At 46.1% G+C, this 17,589-nt stretch overlaps 1 protein-coding gene and 2 long non-coding RNA genes across 5 annotated transcripts in view; 1 reads left to right on the top strand and 2 right to left on the bottom strand.

Moving 5' to 3' along the window:
- The window catches only part of LOC135297432 (uncharacterized), a 34,388-nt gene that overhangs the window by 13,962 nt on the left and 2,837 nt on the right, over window positions 1–17,589 (bottom strand). The gene's annotated exons all lie outside the window — the stretch shown is intronic.
- LOC135297431 (uncharacterized) lies at window positions 8,640–13,333 on the bottom strand. 3 transcript variants are annotated; one of them, XR_010359451.1, is made up of 4 exons: window positions 12,891–13,136; window positions 11,523–12,266; window positions 10,034–10,221; window positions 8,640–9,796 (listed from the first exon to the last, which is right to left on the bottom strand). It is a non-coding gene; the product is annotated as an uncharacterized LOC135297431 (long non-coding RNA). The 3 variants fall into 3 exon arrangements; XR_010359452.1 differs by lacking the exon at window positions 8,640–9,796 and having other exon boundaries at window positions 10,040–10,221; window positions 11,677–12,266; window positions 12,891–13,333; XR_010359450.1 differs by lacking the exon at window positions 8,640–9,796 and having other exon boundaries at window positions 10,040–10,221; window positions 12,116–12,266; window positions 12,891–13,325.
- Window positions 13,343–14,819, top strand: LOC135297430 (uncharacterized). Its single transcript, XR_010359449.1, has 2 exons — window positions 13,343–13,498; window positions 14,587–14,819. It is a non-coding gene; the product is annotated as an uncharacterized LOC135297430 (long non-coding RNA).

Raw genomic sequence — 17,589 nt, 5'->3', positions numbered from 1 at the left:
CGAGGATGTGCAAAAGTATTTTCAGACCCATAACTCAACAGAATCATTTGGCTACTTCCTGAAGGCAAAAAAAGCACACCCTTCACTCCATGTGCATCTTCCAGACAAATTTCCAGGCTGCCTTTCAGAACGTGGAAGTGTTCAAATTATGAAAAAAATTATTTCAGACAGAAGTTTAAGACAAAACATCAGTTCCGTTCTAAACTTAGTCAGAACCATTGAGACCTCTTTTACTGTAACTTCATAGAAACAAACCAAGCCTGAGGCAAGAAAGAAACAATGGAAAATTGCAGCAACAAGGGAAAACTGCAGCCAAAGTGGAATTTTGGAGAAGTCAGAAGAGAAAAAAGGGAGCTCTAGCAGGAAGAATAAGGAACTGCAAACAATGGTGTAATTCTTGCCTACAGTAAATGCATGTTACTGAAGATGTGCATGCACACCCATATATCCAGATCCACAATTTGCGGCCTCCCCAGAGTCATGCAGTAGGTGTTTGTATTCCTTCAAGCTGGAGACCAGGTATGTCCATGGAAAGCCAGCTGAACACAAGGGCTTTACATCCCAAGAAGGTGAAATGCAGTTTCTCACAGAAGCCTTTTTCAACGCACAAAAGCTCCCAGGCCCTGCCACCCACCACTGGAGTCCTGCCTGCTCCTGCAGATGAGGACCTACCCCCAATGCAGCTGGTGATTTGGGCTACCTCTGTTTTGGACCTGAGATGCTCTATCTTGTCCTTTGGCTTGTTCTTCAGAGGGACTGGAATCCTTTCCTTGGGCAATGTAGAACATTAGAATTGTTTAGGCTGAGAAAGAGCTCTAAGATCATTGAGTCCAAATGTTAAGCCAGCACTAAACATGTTTCCAAGTGCCACATCTACATATCTTTTAAATACATCCAGGGATGGTGACTCCATCACTTCTCTGGGCAGGCTATGCCAGGGCTAGGGCAATGCTTTCAGTGAAGAAATGTTTCCTAATACCCAATCTAAATCTCAGAACACCAGAAGCATCCAGAAAGGTCAGAAGCATGATCAGCCCCCTCTTTCAAAAACTATTAGCAGCAGATTGATGAGGACTGAGCTCCCACGAGTGTCAGAAAAAGCCAATAAGAGTCCAGACCCTGTGCACATTGGGAGGTGCCTCTTAACATATTTTCCACATATTTCCAAACCTTATGTTGTTCTAGCCCAAACACCCTTCAGAGTTATCATGGTGCTACTTTTTGCAATTCAATCATCAAAGCAGTGTCCGCCCTTCCTCCTTTTCCTCCTTCCTACTAATTAATTTTTAAGCAAAGCTTATGGTGTTAGCAGTTTTGATCTGGTTATTCTGTTGAGGCTTGCCTGCAGTCAGAATCCACAAAGCCTCAGTAGTGCCATCACTGTCAGCTTGCTGTCATGCCCAGGAAGCCAGATGAACTATCAGCTCTCTGGATAATAGGACAACAGCCTTTTCTCCTGCATTACAGCTCTCAAATGTGTGAAAGTGCCATCAGCACAGGGATTTGACAGACTCACAGACTAAGGCACCTTACTGGCACGGAAAGTGGGCTGTGCAAGACACAGAAGACTGGCCAGTCAGCCCCCACCCCTTTCTCATCAGCTTTAGAAGCTCAGACACAAGTTGAGTTATATCATGACTCATTTTGTTTGAAAGTTTGTAGAAGTGACAGAGTCAGGTCCTACAGATAAACAGAGGATCATTCTCACAAAGTGTATTTTTTTTTTTAAGATACTGGTTATTACTGCAAAAAAGGTTATGTATAGGCTACATAATCTGCCTGTGTGCCACATGGCCCTCCCTGCAAAGCTCCTGTCTAAAACACCAGCAGATCTGAGACCCACTTAGAAAAACTCACCGGCTGCAAATCAGAGAGAATCAGGGCTGGTGCCAGTTGCTTAAAGACTTGCTCTGACCACAGATACTTCCACACAGAACTCATCAACAATGTGAGAAGAACTCAGGAGTTTCACTTTCAAAAATTCGAATACACACTGAAAAGAGCAAACTCAAACAGCAAAGGTTTGGGGTTTTTCTTTTGGCTTTTTTCCAGCAACATAAAACATCCACACCTTACATGCAGGACAGTTTTTCTTGAGTGGGTTTGAACCACAACAACTCCAGTGTTATCCTTCCTCACACGTTCATTCTTTGTGGCAAGTGTAGATCAAACCTACCTGTTACAGTAGTAAATCAGAATAATAACAACAAGATCCATCAGTCATTATGATGAAAGGACTGTCATGGCTGGATCACATTATATCAGTGCAGGCTATAAATCTCCTTGTACTTTACTCCCCACAAAAAGAGCACTTTCCCAATCAGAGAAAGTTGCTGAGCCAGAGATGTGCTCTCAAGGCACGTGAGTGCTCTGCAGGAACACATCTGTCACTTGGCAGTGTTCACCCAAAAGGAGAGCCCTGGGTGATACACCGCAGAAGTGAAAGCTTTTTTTCTGCAACATGCAGTACAGCAGAAAGCATCTGAAAGAAGAGAATTTTGGCTTTACTGGGGGAAGAGGCATCATGGTCACGTCATAAAACTCCTAATACTAAAAACTATTATGCTGTACTCACACCCTAAGTACACTCTACTGAAGAAGTTCCACTTCAAAAGGCTTCTCCACATGCAACATAAATATTTTATACATCAACTTCTACATGCAACACAAGGAAATAAGTATGTAAAACCAAAAAAACCCCTCAAAGTCCCAGTAGCCTCCCCTACCTGACCATGAGCAGGAGGCTTTTCAGAGAAGACAGCAGGACCTCTACAGGTATGGATGGTTTACTCAGACCATTGGATACACAGCAGCAGAACAGTCCTCCTCAATCACATTTCTGCCTTCCCAGTCATCAGTGAGCATCAGATTTATGCCCAGAAGTTCACTGGTCTCTTAAAAGAAAAGCTTGGAAAAGAGCTCAGACCATTCCAGAAGGATGAGTGCAAAGCCAAGGCCTCCCAACTAGACTATCTAGAGATCTTTGTGCCTTGGGTAAGGCTAGAGGTTGAGTGCTCAAAACTACTCATTCATGGCAGTCACAAACTGCAGGATTTCACCATCATTCAACACAGTGATTTTCAGAGAAACCATTTCATCCACAGCACTTACTAAAAGAAGACTTGTGAGACCATCCTTAGAACAGAAGACGACTATAGAAATATATATATATTTCAGGGACCAGCCTTGTCCCATGAAGCAGGACAAGGAGACCCAGCACAGGCTGTGCTCTCACCCACAGCACAGTCTCTGAGCAGAGCTGGGTGCTGGTAGCAGCTTCCATCAACAGCCCCAGACACAGCAAAGGGGTGGCCCAAGCCCAGGGGTCACCTGGGGGTGCAATCATTGCAGGGGGCTGGAGAGAAGCTACAAGACATCCCCTCAAGGGCCCATCCTGACAGCAAAACCAGAGACCAACCCACCTAGGAGGCAGCCCAGGGCTGGCCTCAGATAAAGCTACTGGGTAGAGGGTTGGGTGGAGGTCCCCTCTGAGGCTGCTCAGAGCACTTGGGACCCTCTGGGTGCTTTGGGAGTTTGTTGAGGGTTTTTCACTGGAACCTCAAAGCTGCAGCAGGTTACAGCCAGGAAGCTGGAGGAGCAGCAGGATGGTGTCTCCTTGAGGAGAATGGCAGCTGGGAGGTTTATTCCCATTGCATGCAGCAGCAGCATGCAGAGCTCTGCCTGCTGTGAATGAGGGTGACTGGTCACTACGGGCCTTTGTTCTTTGCTTTGGTCTGGCTGTCGGGACTGTCATGGATTATAAACATCAGCACTGCAGATTTTGGTGTTAGTGCCAAAAAGCAGAGCAGCCAGAAGCTGTGCCTCCTCTTCCTTTCCAATTTAAAGTGTTTCAGCTAAAAACTAAAAAGATGTTGGTGTTCTTTTAAATCGCTGTCATATAAATTTTGATGGAAAAAGCAAAATCATGGACTTAAATGCTCCTTTTTGAGAACCATCTAAACTGGTGCCTGATGGAAGACCTCATTTATCCCTCACTAGTCGTGAAGACTTTTTTCTCTCTTGTTTTACTTTTTTCCTTGTTTCTTTCATCCACATCCATTCTCATCCCTTCTTTTGGCACCGGCATCCCCTTTCCCGGTCCCACATAACAAGTCCCCCCCCTTACATAACTGGACTTTTCACAGGGCCTCAGGGCAACCTCTGTCCAAGAAAACAAGAAGGACATTCACTGAAAAAGACTGAAAAGGTCAGCTTAGTCTCTTTGCTTCCAGGCTTGGGATGTGACCACACAAAAGTTCATCTCTAGGGTAGTTAAGAGGAAAAATGCCAGCAGGTGGCATTCCAGAATAGCTTCTGGAATCAGCGATGACAGCAAAACCTGAGCTACATCCTGGGCTCCTCTTACAGCTGTTGGCATCTGCACAGTGGAAGGGGATGCAGGAGATCTGCAGCAGCATCTCTACCCACAGCACCTTCAGGTGATGGCTGCTGCTGCTCCTCTCTCCCTCCCTCCTCCTTGCCTTCAGTCTTCAGGATGTTTCTCAGAAATAAGCACTTTAATGACATCTGTTTTAATTTTTTCCTTGGAAGAAAGTATCTGGGTGATGGATCAGGCTGCCACCCAAACGCTGACTCAGAGTCTCCATTTCTCTCTTTCAAGCACTTGAGTATCTTTAAGTGCCATCTGACCTGAAAGCCATGAATATAAAGTCCCACTGGAGAACCTTCAACAGAAGATACATGCACATGCATGCATTTGCATGTAGCATCCAGTGGTCTCTTTGACTCAATCTAGTGAAGACAGCAAATTTTCAAAGGTTTCTTTGCTTGCCCTTAAGCTTTAGTGGGATAAAAATAACATTGTCCTGCAGGAAGCTGAGCAAATTATAAATAGGTCTTCTGATTGTGGCTGGAAGTAAAAGCTATGATTCCCATTTACAGGTTTCCCTCTGCCATCAAAGTCACCCCTTGCCACAGTTGTAGCTACTTCCACTCTCAGCAAAAGCAGGTATTGCCCAAGCTGTGAGCAGCAAGACACCTGCTGGCTGTGCTAAAGCCTGTTATTTCAGCCTGGAGTAGAAATACCTTCTTGTCTTAAAAGCTTCACTGCTGCAACGTAATAAGTCACGAGTAAAAGCCAGAAAAAACTTGTTCTGAGCATTTTAACTTGATTTGCCTCCTGGAGTTGGGTAAATGGCTGCAGACACACACCAGCGTGCTCAGAAAGCCTCAGCGAGTGGAATCTGAAAGCTTTAGGTTACATTTTGACCCAAACAGGAAAGTGATCTCAGTTGTGTAGCAATGAATTCTCCTCATTTGCTGAGACAACTTCTATCACAACCATAAGAAAAGAAAACCCTGAGACAAACAGGTAGATAACCTCCGGAGAGCCTGTGGAGATGCCGTGAGCACCTTGACTTCCAGAGCTGTTATGACAGCTGCGATGCCTAAGGAAGACACAGCACCCAGGCTGTGCAGGCACTGAGGAAAAAGAGTTTGAATATTCCTGCCCCAAAGTCAGAAAGAGGGGTGAAAGAGAGATCTCTTCCTCTGCTTTGGCACTGTTTATTCAGAACAGAACACTTTAAAGCTATCCTTCTCCGTCATCAGCCTTTTGGGAAAACAACAGCTAAGTGCTGGCTTTGAGGAATCAGTGCCTGGCTTATCTCATCTCTGCACCTCCTAGTACAGCCTCTTCTTCCAGGAGTGTGGCTCAGTTTTCTGGAACAAGGAGTCTCCCAGTGCATGGCTCAGTGGCCACAGGTCCTGTCTGAGCCTGCATGAACATTCCTGCCATTGGAACAAAAGCGACAGAGGTTGGAAACCAAGAGCCCTCAGTGGATGGTGTAGGGTGTGTATCACTGTGGCTGCATCCCAAACCACTGACTTGGATAATGCCAGGAGTCCCTGGTTAGCACAGCTGGAGTGGTGGAGCAGCAGAGAGCAGCCAGGTGGGCAATGCCTCAGTAGGTATCTCTTTCCCACTAGTAAACTTTAGGACTGTTGGGAGGGCAACACTATGTCAATCAAATGGTCTCTCACACATACAACATGCAGGTCCCTCATGCCAGGATGTGTTCTCCAAATGCCAGACCAGACCATAGGCAATAGGTGTATCCAGAGACACTGCAGCTGGGTTTGGGACTGTCTGTGGTCTCAGCTTTTACACGGTGGTATGGTCTTCCTTATCTCACTGTGGTGTGTACCTGGCAGAGGTGGCACTGGGATTCAGGTGCCAGAGGAAGTCAGGAAAACTGGTTTCTGTTCCCATCTCTGCTACTCATTTGCTGTATATCCACGAGTAGTTAATTAAGCCTCATCTTTCCTCACTTTAGAACTGTGATAATTACATTTATCTCTCTTTGTGAAGAGCAAGGGCTTAGAGGCATTTGAATAAATGCCCTCAAAAAGCCAAGAGTTGTTATACTTAGTTGTAATAACCTTGGTCCTCCCTGATTTTTAAAAGCTCTCCTATTCCAGTGACTCTGCTTCATAGACAAGGCAGAAAAAACTGGAGTATAATTACAGAGTGACTGCTGTGGGCTCCTTGCTTATTTGGCTCCTTGTTTATTTGGCTGAACCCAGCTCACCTCCAGCCTTCTTGTTACCTTGCACAGGTCCCAAGGGAGCTGTCAGTATTGCAATGATACAACCATCACTGCAGAGTAAGTAGGATTTTTGTCATGCTGTGATGGTGATTAAAAAGCAGCATCATAGCTTTTAACTTCTGAAATAATATTGGGAAGTAGTAAGCTACAGGAATTCTGGCATTGCATAAATGACCTTTTTTCAGAACAAGGGAGAAAATAAGATCTTACTCTTCAAAGGTGTTTAGCAACTTGTTTTTTTCTTTAGGTGCCTAAATGTGAAATTAAATTGTGAGCTCTAATAAGCAAATAGTTCGAGTATGGCTGATGTTTACAGTGAGGAGCCACTCCAGGTTTCATGAGAGACTTCATTTATGGTGCCAATGGGGAAATCCTAGCCCTTAAGCTCTGTATGAGCTTGTTTTCCAGACTTGCAAGGTCCAGTCTTAATTTATTGCCTAAGAATACTTCTGAAGGCTTACAAAGTCTGAAGTAGAACTCACTCCTTTTGCTGCTAATAGATAGAAAAATGAGAGTAAGCTATAACCTTTATATCAACAGCAATATTTAATAAATTAAACAACACTGAGGAACAATCCTGGGCACTGGGAGATGATCAGTGCTATTTAATTCCTTAGAAACATGCCTGGTTTGATTCAGGCCAAGCAGCAGCTTCCAAGATGGAGCCTGAAATTACCACTTCTGCAGGAGATAGCATGGGGCACACAGATCTTCCTTGCTGTTTGCATGTGCCTGCTGAGTGCAGGAAGCTCAGGAAGTTTAAGGTGTGGACAAAAACCTACAGGATGAGCCCCACCAACCTCAAAAGCTCTGTCTTGCTTTTAGACATAAATAAAGGAGACACTTAGCAGAAAGGGTTAATTGTACAGGTCAGATGTGCTGCTCCAGAACTTGAAAGCTCCAGAAGAAGAGGGAAGTGTCTGCATTTGCAAATGTGTGTGAGTCTGTGTGGGTGTGAGTGTAAACATGCACATTTAGAGGGAAAAATCTTTCAAGAAAATCACAGAATATCCACCACCTTTTTTTACAAGGAAAAGAGATGCCGAGATCTTTGAATTAATTATTCTCTGTGAATCACTCTTGCAGTTAAAAGCCATACCAGCATTTCCAGAAAAACTTTCAGTTCGGTAGATGTAAACAAATTTAAAGAAAACAAACAAACAGACAAGAAAATGGGAAGATAAAAGGCTTGAGATAATAAGATTAAAGATGTTAAGTGGAGACTGTGGCTTCTACAGACTCTGACAGTGGTAGCTGAGTTCCTACAAAAGACTCCAGCTCTGCCCTGCCTGTCCCAGTCATTGTGAGCCTGTATCCCAGCACTGCTCTCGCCAAACCCACTTCACTGTGCAGGCTTTGATTCACAACACAGGCACATGTTGAGGTGACAGGTTTGGAGTTTTAGGTTTGTGCATGTATTTAAGATCTTCTGTGTTTAAATACATCATTACAGGCAAGTGTCTGTGTGCTTTGAACTTGGGCAGGGATCCCCAAAGCCCGCATGTGCCCCCAGCCTGCCGCTCTCCGGCTCACTTCATTCCTCACCAAGGATGCCAACATTTCCCACCCCTGCTTCAAATCAAGACCTCAGTGTCCCCTGCCTGCATATCATCTTTGCTCCCCACGTAGAGCCCATGATTTTAAAGTCTTGAATTAATAAGCTTTCCAAAAGAGATGAATCGTCTAAAGAAGAGGTGGGGAAAAAAACAGGGCAGAAATTTTATGATGTGTTTTTTTATTTTACACCCTGGATTTACAGCTGATGAACTCACAGGGAGTCATCTATTATTCTTACTCTGGCTGAATGGTTTTACTTGAAAAGGGAACCGATGAATTAAAGCATTTGACTTTAATTATCCCACAATTTTAAGTGTTGTTAGAAAATGCCTATCAGTTTTAAGCCTCTGTTTTCCAGGAGACCGCTGGGTGAGCGTGTCTACAAGGAAAGCACGCTCAGGGAAAGGCAATGACCACATCAGGAGTCGGAAGGCATGTCAGTATGATTCTTTCCCCTTCAAACAATCGTGTTTACATGCACCAAGCCAACATAAGTGTATTGCTGCACTACTGCTGTCGTAATACTGTGTCTGCAAGAGATGGTGTCAGCCAGAACAACAAGCCAAGAAACACACTAAGTCTTTCCAATTAAGCTTTTTTACCTAACAAGTGTTTATTCAGGTTCACTCCAAATGCTGAAAAATATTAAAGATTCCCTGAAAAAGGTTCATACTTCCTGATACGGCCAGAGCAGATGAGGGAGAAGAGAAAAGCTTGAGCAATAATAGAGATGGGCTAAATGCATTGCAACAAAAACATTTCAGCCTGAGAATCTGCTACTGCGACTGTGGGCTGCCAGCAGGGCAATGTGCCAAAACGCTTCTGAAATGCGACTGCGGTTGTAGAGAGCAATAAGAAAATGTCTCACATGCCAGTGCAAACCTCTGCTATCCCAACAGAAAGCACAGAGGAAATGGGAATAAAAACAGAAGCCTGTAGTCAGCTGCAAGACCAGCTCTCACTCCCTGACATACTTGTCACCCAGTGAGGTGCGAGACAGGAGGCAGAGAAGAGAGCTCACCCCCTGCTCATAAGTAGCAACAAATCCTGTCTGTGGTTTCTGTAGTTCTTCTGAAACTGTTGCTCCAAAAGTGAAAATCTGGCCTGGTTACATAAAGGCTTCTGCTGTGTCAGACCAGCCCTGCTTCGGATGAAGCAGGACACGACTGTGCCTCTGGCCAGAGTGCAGGGGTTTAATTGCTGCCTCTGCTGCTGACGTCCCCACCAACCTCACACCAGTCATGACGTCAGCTGCTGAAATCTGCTCTGAGTCTGTAAAACTCAGCTGGGGACGTGCTGCCTCCCAGCCCTTCTCCTGCCTGTGTGGATGCTACACCTCCCTGGGCAGAGCTGCTCTCCCACGAGGTGTGTATCTACAGTGCTAAGCAGAGGGGGGGAGCGACGGGCTGAAATAAAACCCTCACTGGAGAATATTAATTGCTTGGGTCTTCTTCCCTTGTTTGGTTTCATGTTTTTCCCTTGCAGGTTTTCCATGCTGCCTTAGCCTTGAAGAACTCCTCTGTAGCTGGCGCCCACACCAGCCAGCAATGCCTGAAAGGGAACCTTCTGAGGCAGAGCATTTCTGGCATATTTTCTGCCTGCCATCTGCTTGCAGGGAACCATCCTCAGGGCAGCAGCCTTCTGTGTCACAGGTTATATTCTGTTGGTCCCTATCAGATAATAAAGCTGTTATTAATTAAGACAGGCTGAGCAGGGACTGGTGCTGTATCTACACAGTGTGCACTGCACCCAGGTGAGTGGGAGGTAAGACTGGGAGTCTGGAGACCTACTGGGAACCTCAGGGGTCAAACACAGGATTTATCTAGGCTGATACTGGGTATTTACACTCTAAGTGGCAGTTCTGGGCTCCCTTAAAACCCTGTGGACAGAAATAGACAATTGTAGACCTCATGTTTCCACAGGAACCATGATGGCTCATTCCATCCCGAATTTCAAAATACAGAGAGTCTCAGAGTCAAGTTGATGGTGCTGAATTTGGACACCTGAAGATGGTGAGATAAGTCTGACTCCAACACACTTGACTTCTCACAGCTGTCCTTGTTGATGCAGTGAGAACATTTCTCAATTGGGTGGCCTATGTGTGAAAAACAGTACCCAGGTTATTTTTGTTTAGAGTTAAATTCAATGGCAGCACTGGCTTTCCCAACATATGAGTAAAACCCATGTTCTAGCTAACATAATTTCCACAGATTCCCAGAACCCAGCACACACATGCATTTTTATGCTAGAAAAAATATATGTACCGTTGCTAAGAAAAGACTCCAATATCTGAACATCATAAAACTGTAATTAAAATTATCTTTTTTCCAAGAAAACCTTTTACAGAAAAAAACAATTCTAAAGATGTACTCTCAGCAAAGAGGCTAGACACATGGAAGAAACTGGAACTAGTATCACACAGACACTTCCATGCTGTAAAAGTCCGCCAGGTTAGGAAGTGGATTTACAGAGAGAAAAGCTTCCTAGTTATTCTCTGGCACAAATCAATGTCACAGAGCTGCTCTGATGGAATGGAAGCTTCATACAGCACCACTGTTATTACATATTGATTCAGAGTGTCCTCAGGGTCTGTCCATTTAATTGGTGCACTACTTTCAGAATGGGTTTTGGTGTGTCCCATTATGCTGCATTCCTGCTTTTGGAAAGACCTGATGGAATGGCAGAATTGTTTTCCATAAGGATGCTGAAACCATGGCAGTTTCTGAAACAGGTGGCAGCAAACATGGACACCTTAGGGCCAGCCACCCTAATAGGACACCAACTTGCTATATAGGTCATGGGTTCTGGGAAAATACGGCAACCTTGGCTTTGAAGGACAAGTGGAAAGGTCAATTCTGCTGCAGATGGTTTGGTCATTGAATGCCCTTGCCCTCCAGCTCTGCTTGTTTAAAAGGCATAGTGCTTCTTTAGGGAGAGGAGTGGCTGCTGACCTCGATATTTAACTAATAATTAAATGTGATCATTGCAAAAAGGCAAAACCAACACTTTTTGACACAGATTATTTTGGGAAGGGGGTTGTATGGGGGCATTTGGGACATTCAGGTTGCCCTTGGAATGCCTTCTCTCACCCTGGGAATTGACCACCAGAGCTGAAACAGCAGTAGAAAGTCACAGAAAAGATGGGGAGATTAGGAAAAGGGAGTGGGGAAGTTGGAAGGAGCTGGGTGAGACTTGGAGGAGGAAACAGCTGGAAAATATGCTTTATTTATTCTGTGAACAAACAATGCAGCTCCTCCATCATTAACAATTAATCACCCTGGGCGCTCTGGCCCAAGACTGACAAAGGGTTTAGGTGTGGTGACAGAAACTCCTACACCTCCCTTCTGTGTGCTTGGATCCAGCAGGGAAATAAATACCCAAACCCCAGCTACTCACCTCCAATATGAGGTGTCATAATTGCTGGGTAATTGTAATTAACACCTGAAGTGGCCAACACAAAACACTAAGAAAATGCACCTCCTGCCTCCTCCAGTTGGATTTTGAATCCCACTGGTACATGGGAACAAAGGAGGATTGTTCCTTGCTTTACCTCTCATGTTGTCATGCTCAGATTCAATGCCTCATCCAAGGGCACTGTGACATTCACCAAAGACAAGGCAGACACAGAAATGTCACCTTCAGTCTGAGATCAGTCCAGCACATTCTGTCAAAGCACCCACACTGGCTGGAGGGAAGGAAAGACGTCTTGGCTCATCTTGACATGAGACCAGTGGTTAGCCAATGAGGAATGTTAGGTTCATGACACAGAAGAGATGGAGGACCAAGACCACATAGCCCAGAAAAAAGAATATTCTTCTGGTAAGGTGTGAAGGAGAGGGATCTTCAGGCATCCCTCCTTGACCACCATTTGTGTATGGTGTCTAAATAATTGTTTTTGAACAACAGCCAGTAAAGCCTCACTAGTCCAAGGAACATATTGATAATCAGCAAAATGTCTTGGTATTAAGGGAAGAAGATTACTAAAGCACCTGGGGATGTAAAACATTCAGCAGACAGCCAGTGGACTAGAAGCTAATGGGTGAGGCCTTTCCCCTTCAGATAAACCATCCTGCCAGGAGTAACCAGACACACAGGGATCCCACCCACTGCAGCAATCACTGGAAATGTGACTAACAGCACCTGCAAGGAGAAAAAATTCTGTTTAGAAAACCTACTCACTTGTAAACTCCCATTGATTTTTCTGCTTCCTAAAATATGAGTAGAGTGGGACAATCTCCCAAATTGTGTCTATGCTTCAGAAGCAAATCCCTTTATGGAGAACACTCCAGGATCTTCAATGAACTTATGGCCATATCGCACGACGAAACTCATGCCACTTATCCAGCAGCTATCATCTAGTCCTCAGAGAGCACGATGCTCTCTTCTGAGCAATTAGCAGCACTCCTAAAATACCAGGGGTGTTCTTTAGAGCAAGTGCCTTCACTTTTTGGCCAGCAGACCTGTGGCACCCATGGCCTACCTTTAACAACTCTGTTAAAGTTAAGAAAACCAACCCCTTATCAGCAGATTTCAATTTACCATCAAGGAAGCTGAACAGCCCCCCCAGAGTATTTCCAGAGTTTACAAATCAAGACAGCTTATGGCTTGCTATGTTAGATCTTCCCATTAAAGTTCCCATTGAACCTCTCCCTCTCTGGGTAACAAGATGTGAGAGGACCATGACCCAAGGGGGCATGGCTGCAGGCAGGAAGAAGCCTTCTCACTCAAGTTATTAATCAAATGAATAACATGAATGAGTCTTACTGTGTTGTGAGCCTCTCAGGTCTCAAAGAAGTTGAAGCTACAGAGTTGCAAGTCCAATTTTGTCTCTCCCTTGGGAAACATTTTCCCATAAGTGGTTACTGAACCAACGTTGTGAACATCCTTGCTGTGCCACCCTTTATCCACTTCCAGAACTCTGTTACAGAATAGAATATTCAAAGCCAGAGATGTGCAGCATTAAAGTGCTGACTGATTGAGCAGTTCCATAGGCTAAGGCAACCCCCAACTGCAATGCCGAGACAAACATGCCTGTGTGTACACACAAGGATGAGTTCTTTGTGACTCCACTGCCTCAGTGATCACACACAACAGGAAGGCTCAAAAATTCTCAAGTAGCCCAAAGTTTTGGGAAAACAGACAACAAAGCTGAGAAGCCAGGCTCCCCCAGTACCCTTGGTGAGAGAAAAACAGGTGGAACCCCATTATTGTGACATCAAAGGCCAGCAGCAGACAACCCTGAACTACTGGACTAGACACAAAACTGGAAGAAACCAGGCTTTGCTGGCTCTATGGCTCATGGCATGATTTGGTGCTCTCCCTGCAGTGTCACTTTGCCTTCACTGCACCTGGGACTCAGCTGTCCTGATTAGGTGAGGACAGGTTTGTTCTCCTCTGCTCCCTCACCTCTGCCTGCAGTACAGGCTCAGGGGACTCTTGCTCTGCTTTGTCACTGACCTGCTAAGCCACTTTCTCTCTCGGCACCTCTATTTCCTCATCTTTGAAATGAGGATTATGACCTTTATGAGACACTTTGATGTCCACAGATGAAGTGTGCTGAGGCACATATGAGCATTCTCTCTATTTTAAATACTAGGTAATATATCGCTGTGGGGCTTTTTTCTTTTGTTTATTCACTTTTATTATTAAAAATGGAAATCAATGAACCACCCTAAATTTTATATATATATAAAGGGAAACATTTTGGATCAGATTTCTCCTTTGAAGATAATTATGGGAGAGAAAGCAATTTTGAAACAAAAGTGGCAAAGTGCAATGCTGACAAACTGAGAGGCAGAATGTATCTGTCCACCCCTCAGTTTGCTGTTGCAATATTCCTCTTCTCTTCCATCTTCTAAGCCATGTAGAAAACATTCTTCCTAGATAAATTATTTAGCTCTGAACTGCTGCAATGCACAGCAGGATGCCTGTAAGAGCAAAGTGCTGCTCACGGAGGGTACCTCACATGACCCAGACAGGAAGAGGAGTTCAGACTGCAACAGGTGCTGGATGGGAATGCAGGACCTGAAACCCCTGTGCACAGGCTGGGAAACCTGGCTGGGAAATCAGCCACTCAGTGCAGTTCCCAGCTCTCCTTTTCCTCGCTGGAATGGCCTTGTTCCCAGCTTGGGCAGATGTGCTGACTGAATGGGGTCTTCTGAAGGCACTGTTGGATGATAAAGAGAAGTTGTGAGTCTCACACTGTACCTGTAGATGTTTGGGACTCAGTCGGATGCTGGCTCTGCTCCTAATGCACCAAAACCAGCAAACCACTTTGGACAAACCAGTGGTGTCCAGGAAATCCAGCAGGAACTGCACTGCCCACATATGACTAAATGTAGAATTTGCTCTGCATATAACCAGGACTGCTGGGGCCACCATGAGATTCCCATGTTCCACATTTCATTTGCAGAAAGTACTTTAAAAGCAAGAATATTAAGGCAGGTTTTTTAAATTACAGGTGAAGAATATTCCCTGCAGAGGTTTTCAAAATTGTGAACAGCCCCCACCCTGTCCTGCAGACAGTGAAAAGCTACAGCAAGCCTCTTCTGGACTGAGCAGTGTCATGGTACATTTGGATACCTCATCTTCACAGTACAAGTATTTACTTCATAAATTCAACTGTATTTTATGAGCTCATTAGGAAAGCAAACAGAAAACCCTGGCAAATAAAGGCTCCATCCCTTTTGTGCATAGGAATCTAACATGTCATTTCACTCATTCACCACTTAATTCATTAGGTTTCCAACACCCAGGTTCTCTAATCCATAACAGCCTTTCCTGGCACCATGCCCTATGGGTCTATGTCCCACCCCCACTCTGACCACATGGCCCTGCTCTATGGAGATCCCCTAAACTCACCAGGACATGATCCTGGCCAGCCTCCTCTAGGGAATCCTGCTGGGGCAGATGTTGGACCAGAAAACTTCCACAGGTCCCTTACCCTCCACCCTTGGGTGGAATACTCTGCTTCGGTTTGTCTCCTAAAGCACCTCAACTCAGACCAGCCTGTTAGGAAGGATGCTGGGACAAGCAATGATCCCAAACTCATTCCTCCCTCAGGATTTATCCCCAAACATCAGCTCCCCGCTCCAGAAAATCCTGTGGCAACACAGTCAGAAGAGAGAAAAGACCATTTATTGTGGACATGAGCTGGGGGAGGGCAGGAGTCACAGTGCTTCAGCTGATGAACACAAACCAGCACCTGCAGCAACAGAGTCACGGAACTCTGAGAAAACCAGAAGGCAGAAGGAGGCAGGATTTTGCTTCCTTTGGGAGAGCAGTCCCTCAGCAGAAAGGGCCACTGGTGAGTTGTCACCTGGCACCAGCAGGCTGAGCCTGGCAGAGCCGAGACTCTCTGTGCTCCCAGGCTCCCTGTCCTGCATGACAGGATTCTCCCAGTACTGCCAGATAGCACATACCAGTGCTGCTGGTGGCTCCCCAGACCTCTCCATCTCCATGACTGGCACCGTGGGACTCCCCTTCCCTCCCTCCCACACAAGCTCACTCCACTGGCTGCACATCCCTACATCACAGCACAGCCAGAGGCAGCTGAAAGTCTCCCACTATCATCCCTGCTGGCCTCCACCAGTTCCTCCAGGATCCCAGCACTGGCTGGACTCCACTGGGAAAGACAGGAGGAGGAGAAGGTGTGCAGTGATGCCTCTACTGCTTGGCTGGAGCACCAGCACTCAGTGACTGAGCCCAGAGCAGAGAGACTCAATGGCACAGAGGCAGCTCAGCTCCAGCTGGGTCACCCAGGCTCTCTTGGCTCCTTGTGGTGTCCTGTGCAGCAGGAATGGACATGGAGTGAGCTGAGCTCCAAGCCATCTCTTCTCTCTTGTCAGGCAGCTCCTGCTGCAGCCACAGGGACACCTCTCCCCAGCTGGGGAGCTGTGTTCCCCTACCCAGCTGTGTCTGGAGCACCCCCCAGCTTACCCCAGCAGTGTGTCCACCCACAGCTCTTTCTGCTGCAGAAACACAGCAGAAACAGCCTCAGGGCCTGCTGACCCCAGAAGGAGATCAGAGATGGGTCTCTGCACTCATAAGGAAGGGCATGGTGGCAGAACAGAGGTGCTGTCCAAGCTCTGGCTCCCCCCTCTGCTCTCTGTGTGGCATGGGCACAGTTGGGAACCTCTCCTGCCTGCCTCTTGGACGTGGGAACCACGACTCACCTGAAACTGGCAATGCAGGAGCCAGTGGGAAAGAGGCAGGTAACGAGTGTCATGTTTTCATGGTGACCTCCCTGCTCTTCTTCCCCAGCCAGCTCATTCCTCCCACCCGGCACCCACAGCTGGTCCAGGGGACAGAGGCAGCTGTGGGTGCAGTTTGGTGCCCTGTTTGCTATAAGAAGAGGCAAGCAGTGAGCTGGAGGTGGTTTCCACTGTATCTGACATGCATTTATGTACATGCCCTGAGATCCCGGGGCAAACTTCAGTAAACAGTCTTCAAGACAGATATTTGCGATACACACACGTTCTGCACCAGACAAGCAGCAGTTCTGTGTGTGACCAGCCAACTCAGCCACCAGGACCACCCACTTAAACATCAGTTTACACAATCTGTTATTGGGAGCCCCAGAAAACCAACTTCTCCTGGGGGTTCACACACAGACAGAGCTCAAAGCCTAAGGGCAAAACCCTTGACCGCAATAATTCAGGGGGCAACAAGAAGCAGTGAAGCCACATGAAATAAATGTCAAGAGGAGGATGATGCTCCTGGCCCTGGGTTTCCTCCTCCATCCACGGGGATGTGACAGCACAAGTCTGTGAAAGCACACAGGCTGCTGAACACTCCCTCCATGCTGTCCGTACTGATAACTGTCACTGTGTTTCCCACGGGTGAGCGTGGGAGGGCAGGCTCAGGGACATCTCCCCCAGAGCACAGCACCCCGTGGTTTGGCCTCGGTGCACGGTGCCAGAGGAACCTGTCCTCGGAACGCTTTAAAGGCACTCAGCAAGAGGGCACGTACGACATCTCCTGCCCCCTGCCCCTTTCAAACCCCTGCAATTGTCAGTACCATCCTCTTCCAAGCCCTGTCTTGGACACCCCATCCAGGGTAAATTTATGTGTGAAAAAAAACCCCTCTAACTGAGGATTTGCAGTAGCAAGGCTACAAAGGTAAAAAAAACCCACTATACAACCCAAATAATTGTTTATCAGCACTGCCATTCAGGTGCAATCCTGAAAATGAGCATTTCCTCTGAACTATTAAACACTTGACTCCAACCACTGAATCACATTTATTCCCAGACATTCTCCTTTATTGTATTACTCAGCTTTTTCCGAGTCTTACAAAAACCAGGAATGAGGTGCCTTGCCACCCAGAAACCAAAGGAAGCTTCCATGAAACCAGCAAACACCTCCCATCCTCTCAACATTGTCATTAAAAAAGCAAAACAAACCAGAGAGGTTCTACAAGTCAGCCTATAAACCCAGGCATGAGGAGAGTAATGTCAGTGGT

The sequence above is a fragment of the Passer domesticus genome, chromosome 3 (genome assembly GCF_036417665.1).
Source record: "Passer domesticus isolate bPasDom1 chromosome 3, bPasDom1.hap1, whole genome shotgun sequence".
NCBI lineage: Eukaryota > Metazoa > Chordata > Aves > Passeriformes > Passeridae > Passer > Passer domesticus.
This window is presented reverse-complemented; position numbering and strand designations above follow the sequence as displayed.